This window comes from Pocillopora damicornis, chromosome 11, assembly GCF_964200805.1.
Source record: "Pocillopora damicornis chromosome 11, jaPocDami1.2, whole genome shotgun sequence".
In the NCBI taxonomy this organism is placed as follows: domain Eukaryota; kingdom Metazoa; phylum Cnidaria; class Anthozoa; order Scleractinia; family Pocilloporidae; genus Pocillopora; species Pocillopora damicornis.
In genome coordinates this window covers 2114644-2121417 of record NC_142680.1, presented here as the reverse complement: position 1 = coordinate 2121417, position 6774 = coordinate 2114644, and the positions used below count along the sequence as shown (strand labels likewise).

Below are 6774 nucleotides of genomic sequence, written 5' to 3'. Positions count from 1 at the left end.
GAACCTAGACATGAAAATTTGAGACCCTGAACCTATAACCCAGAGGCCTTTTACCTGGAAAACAATACCTGAAAAATTTAGACCCAAGAAACTTAAGATCTAGAAATTTCAAACCCAGTCAGCATGATGTTGGTAATATTATCTATCATTAATATTTAAGATCTTTCTAATTTGTAATTGTTTGAAAGCTTCCACTTGAGCAGTGAAATGTGTCCTATCTTATGTTTTATACTGCTTTGAATAACATCTTGTTTGAGTGAAAATAGTAAATCAAGACTTTTCAGCAATTTTATGCTTGTTCCTCTTTTTCCTCTAACTTAAAATTCTCCCATTGAAATAGCCAAAAAGGTTTGAATTTTGGGTGGTTACCAATATCCCTTATATCAAGAAGCCAAACAAATCAAGAAATCTCAGTGATCCTCGGTCTTATAAAAGTTTCTGAATTTGAATTTTGTTCTTAGAGTAGTTATCCTTGAGAAAAAAAATGTGTCACTCCTTTGATCGAGCACAAAAATGGTTGGCTACATCTATTTTATCTTCATTTCCATTTGTAAAACTGAATTTGCTTGATAAATGATGTTCAGTAATGCAAGACCTTAAATTCGAGAAACAATCTGTTGAAAAATGTTGCAGTTTTTTGTCAATAGATGATAGTGAAAATTAATCAACTGATTGGCAGCACTATTGCTAACTACATCTAGCATAAATCTTCCCAAAGGAATCTTGTGACAAAACCTTAAAGATTTCATGAAATTTGATCAAACAAGTGCTACAAACCTGATCATGCAGAAAAGTGAAAATGTCTAATGAGCTCAAATACTTCCTGCTTGTCTTTACAATCAATTTATGATAATAAAGACCCACAGTAAGGAGCAAAATCTTAAACTTAATGCCCAGAAATAGAGCTAAGATCAGAAATCCCACATCCAAAAAACCCATAACCAGAAATTTAAGCTCCTTAATAAATCTTACCTGCAAAAAGGCCCAAGGCCTTTACACCTATGACCCTTAATTTTATCAAAGAGTGTCAAAAACCTTAATATTCCTTAATATAAACCGAAAAATGTTGTGACATATTAAAAAAAACTTAGACCCCTAACTTAGAAACCCAGAGATCTAGGATACTAGAACAACAACTGAAGACTCAATAAACCTTAAAGATCCAAAAACTCTAAAACCCAAAACAACCTGGAATTCTGAAAACTGAAGACTCAGACCCAGACCTAGAACCTTAGACCCAAAAAAACCTAGGACCTCAAAACCTATGACCCAAAGAACCTAGGACCCAAAAAGTTTAGAACCCAAAAAACCTGGACCCTAAATAACCTTGGACCCAAAAAACCTAGGACCCAAAAACCTATTAGTAAGAACCAGAAAACCTTTGACCTGAAAATCTAAGGCCGTGCTAAACTTATAATCCAAAAGGCTAAGATCAAAAGAACCTTGGTCCCAATAACGTATGACACAGAGAACCTAGGACCCAAAAATCTGGGACACAAAAACTTAAGACCAAAAAAATCCCTTGGACTAAAAAACTGAAGGCCCATAAAATCTTAGACCCAAAATCTTGGACCAAAAAATCTGACACCCAAGAACCTAACCCCCCAAAAAAAAACCCTAACCAAAACCCTAACTATAGAAACATGATGCCCCAAAAACCTAGGATCCAGAGGACCCAAAACCAATAAACCTTAAACCCAGAAAACATAGGCCCTAAAAAATCCTGAAACCAAAAAGGTAAGGCAATATAACTGAGATCTGAGCACTTGTTTGAACAATTGTGGCACACACACTTAACCTCCTTATTGTAATTTAGAAAAAAAAAAGAGCTTAATGAATGGGGGTGGTGAAACAACAGCTGGGTGAAAAACCTCCCTGCACGTCCACTTGCACCTAGGAGGAAAACCCCAGGCCAGCTGCACCCCACATTCAATGACCTCCTGGGCTGGGTCTATTAAATAATCTATATTATTTGATGTACCATTATTGAAAAAGTTGAATCAACTTGTATTCCTTTCCAGGGCCAGTTATCAGGGTTCCTTTACCAAGTCGTGTCTTTGGTCCCAGAACTCTTCAGCTTAGTTGCTTGGCTTGCACTGTCCAGCTGTGATATTTTCACTTGGTAGAACTGTGATTTAATTATCAAAATGATACATCAATATTCTGACTATTCAAAGGGAATTTAGTTATATTCCTTTACTAGTCTACTTGTTGCTGAGGTACTGTATCATCTTCAAAAGATGGCACATGAGCTAGATGCCCCACCAAAAAAGGGCTTATTCTTTCTTAATTCCTCAATTTTCAACTGATCCTGGATGGGACACTAATTCATTGAAGTTTGGTGGTACTTTAAGGATAGAAAGTCACTAGACTCAAACCCACACATTTTGTTCCAGATCAGTCCAGCAAACAATATTGTGTAGTTTATTTTTTGCCAAAAAAACAATAATCGAGATATAACAAGTTCCCTGGTTGGTAAAAAAACCCTTGTTTATTGCTTGGGATGTTGGGTGTTCTCCCAACATCCCAGCTTTAGCCTCATGTGATTAATGGAGTATGAAACCACATCCTCTTTCCTTGTGTTTAAAGTTTCAAGTTCTGAGGCTGGATATCTCAATGAAAGAAAAATTCTGTCTTTAAGTTTTAAAATAATATTAAAACAAAACTTTCAAAAGCTTCTTTTAAAGTTCAAGACAAACTTTTGACCACAAGAATCTAGAGGAGACATTTTTTTCTTAACATTAATTAGACACAAGGAAAAATGATTTTTTTCTTCATCACAATGGCACATTTGGTAATCAAGAGGGCATGATTGATCATATATACAAGATGAGCTAAGCACATACTATCGGTTAGTTCTGGATTCCTGATCAAGAAGGCCAGGTTTAGGGTCTGTTTAGGCTCATTGTGTTGTCACCTTAGGCAATTCACTTAACACTTTTACTCCCAGAAGTGATCAACACGAAAACTCTCCCTATAATATCCATTAGCTATCTAGCAAACAGGTGATGAGAATACTTAAACTTGTCAGGTAGAAGTTATCTTGATCTCACACCAAATTCTTGCAACTAAGTTACAAGGGAGTGTGCAGCAGCTAGAGGGGAGAATTATCAATATGATCATAGGGGTTTAAGGATTAGCTCTTGCTGCTCATCCCTCCAACCAGCAGTATAAATGGGTAAAAAAAACTATCTTGGAAACTTGACAAATTACTAGGCTACAACAGACTAGCATCCTATCCAGAAGGTAATACTAGGACAAGTTAAAACAATTGACCACTGGAATAAAGGGGATAAGTTTCTAAAGAAATTGTCGTGTTGCAAAGTTAATAACAAAAATTGGCCACCATAAATAGTTTCAAGCTGACGTTTTGAGCGTTAGCACTAAAATATCAGAGCAAATAGGTGTTTAACCAAAGTCTTGTCTGATCATAAATGTCTGGTGCACTTAGAAAAAAAAGGTTTAAACTTTTACCTGCTACATTTTGACCAAGACTTCTCTCATTCTAGATCCAAAATCCTCCACCATACAAGATGACTTGTCCAAAGGTAACATACTAAGGATTGTCCACAGGCCAAGTACCAATGCTTGTCCACATGCTGGCTACTGAGGATAAGCTTGTCCATATACCATGTGCCAATGCTTGTCTTCAGGCCATGTATCCAGGTTTGTCCACAGGCCACATATCCACATTTGTCAACAGGCCATGTACCCAGGTTTGTCCACAGGTCACATATTCAGGTTTGAATACAGGCTGTGTACCCAGGTTTGTCCACAAGCCACATATCCAGGTTTTTCCACGGGCCACATATCCAGGTTTGTCCACAGGCCACATATCCAGGTTTGTCCACAGGCCATGTACTCAGGTTTGTCCACAGGCCACCAACCGTTGCATGTCTACAGGCTCTTGCTGTAATAAAATATATGGTATGTAAATATGACAACTGACCACCAAAAAGATGCTCCAGCCTGTAATACATGTGCTTTCAAAAATAAGGAGATGTCAAAGTGTCCCATCCCTATCCAACCTTAAAATATCACTCCTAACTGCTTGGCATTCCTACATTTTTTATTCTTTTGTTCAACAAGTATGCATGTTCTCTATACTGAGTTGATAAGTAAATGTAAACTGGCAACCCTAAAGAAAAAACGCAAACACACACTATACTTTATTTCATGCAAATCATTTTGCCATCTCCACCCGCAAATAGCAAAAGCTAGACGAGGCAGGCGGAGAGGAAAGGTTACAGCAGTCATAACAGATAATATAATAATTGTAAAGTAACTAAATAAACTATCTGGATAAATAAGAACTACTGAAAAAAAAAAAAAAAAACAAGCTAAAGTTACAAAATATATAGTCTTACAGAATGATATTACAATCAAATTTACTACTAACAGAACTATCAATTATATACATTGAGTCGAGGATGCAGAATTTGCCATTTTTTGTAGGAGAATGGGCACTTCAACATAATCGTCCTCTGCTTCCATTATCGAGAGCAAAAAGTCATGAAAATTTTTAAGTCTAAAAAGATCCCGCAAGTGAAAAGTTTTTTGTCCATATTGTTTTGTATGACATTAACGATATCAATAATGGCATGTTGCGTGGAATGGTTTTCGCGGAAGCCATACTGTGACTTAAATAGAATATCATTTTTACCAAGATAGGATTTGAGGCGGTGGTACATTAATTTTTCAAATATCCGATTGAAAATAGACAGTAATGATATCGGACGATGAGACTGAGCCTGGTAATTATTACCAGGCTCAGTCTCATCGTCGTTTTTGTACACAGGAGTTACAAAACTGATGTTACAAAGAGTTACAAAACTGATGTTTCCAGCATTAACCCTTCATACTTTGCCCAGACAAAGGACTAATGCACAAAATGTCAGCTTTCTAACTTTTTACAGTGGCCAATTTATGATATCAACTTAGTTGATAATATCAAATTACCCTGTCATACTCTCCCACCGATGCAGCGCTACAGTTTCTTTAGAAACTTATCCCCTTTATTCACCATTCTGTTCTCCAAATATTTCCTAAGGTGCTGACAAGGAGAATTTGTTTAACAATCAGGAGCTTCTCTGGTTGATGATCATTTCCTTTATTCTCATGACCTTAATGTACAATTCAGGGATGATCTTGTAAGGAGAAATTAAATAGTGGTCACTCTTAGGGGTTAAAGGGTTGACAGCTAGTGATACTTCTTGGACTACTTATGCCAAAATTGTCTACCAGATTCCACAAAAGCCATATATTCAAGTAGATTTACCTTAAATGCTATTCCAAGATTGTGATAACCATATTTCATAATTTTTAAATCACTCACAATCACAGTGCTACTATCCTCAACAGTTAAGCAAACTCAAGTAGAGATGAGGGTGTTCATATTTGTCTCAAATTCTCCCAATAATGTCAGACATGTAAATCAAGTGAAGCCAGGTGTGCTATGATAATTTAGTTTTCCAAGCTTTCACTGATCACATTCCCTAATGATGCCATAGATTGGTGAAAGCTCAGAAAAATAAATTATCATAGCATACCTGGCCTCACTTGATTTACATGTCTGACTTTATAACTCTATGTTACTCAAGGACAACATCCAATGCTTTATCTCCCAATGATAATAATGATCAATAAATGTAACTCAACCACCACAAAGAGTTTCTAAAACTGACAATTAAACGTTAGCCTGTCATTCCCCCTGACGAAGGACTAACAATCAAAACGTCAGTCTTAAAACTTCATAGGTGAACAACTGGTCAACTCAGAGGCTAAAACCAAATCATCTTGTAACCCTCCCCCCCCCCCCTCCTTCTTTCTGAATGCAGCACCCCAGTTTCTTTAGAAACAAATCCTCTTTATCAAATGAAGAAGCTGTGTGTTGCTTCATAAAATCGTGTGATAACACTTATTAAGTAGCGTGCTTCTAATAATCATAAAACTTCTGTTTTCGGGCACTTTATTTTTTTCTTGACACCTTAGGTGTTACCTACCGGGATCCCCAGGGACTTTCAGTTTTTTCTCTTTTTTTTGTTAGGTAGCTACCTAGAAATTTAATTTAAATCTGGTGGAGTGTTATTACCAACCAAAAAACACGTGCACACGGTGGTAAAAGGAACATTTTGATTTTCGCGCTGCATAAATTATCTGATGTAACATTAGCCCTAAGCAATATTTCTCCAAAGTCAATCTTTATCTACATGATCATTAGTCTAATAAATATTTCATACTAAGTAAAAGTTAAGCTTACCCCTGGTAGAGTCAGCGTTGAAACCAAGAAGAGTTTTGCAGATGTTGGCTTCTCTCCATAAATTATGTCGTCGCCATTTCCTTGTGTTGCAGCCCCTGTTTCCAATAGCCTTGCATAAAAACGTCATAATTTGAAAATAAGTACGCTTCCAAAGGCTAGACGTCTAAATAATACGCATTTAGCAGAATATAAGCTTGAATTTTCCATAATATACGCTAGCCCGGAGCCATCATCAGTCGCCATGATGTTATTATTATTGGTTCCCAGTTTTCTTGCGTTTTCGTCACGCAAGTCGCGGATCACGCGCGTGCATCGCCACTACTCCGCGCTTTTGAGTGTACCTTGAGTGTGAATGTAACTACTGGCCGTATAAAGCCTTTCATATGAGATTAAGTCCAGGTTAGTTTTGGGTACCCATGTCAGTTTGGATTACTCACATTGCAAGGTCACAACCGATTTGACTTTAGGGAACGAACAAGGTAGGCATAGATGGCAGTAGATTAAGATGGAATTTA

The 6774-nt window shown here is 36.9% G+C and overlaps 1 long non-coding RNA gene across 1 annotated transcript; it reads right to left on the bottom strand.

The window, feature by feature from the left end:
- Window positions 1-642: 642 nt before the first annotated feature.
- On the bottom strand, window positions 643-3911 carry LOC149037037 (uncharacterized). Its single transcript, XR_016181014.1, has 2 exons — window positions 3475-3911; window positions 643-2128 (listed from the first exon to the last, which is right to left on the bottom strand). It is a non-coding gene; the product is annotated as an uncharacterized LOC149037037 (long non-coding RNA).
- Window positions 3912-6774: the final 2863 nt, after the last annotated feature.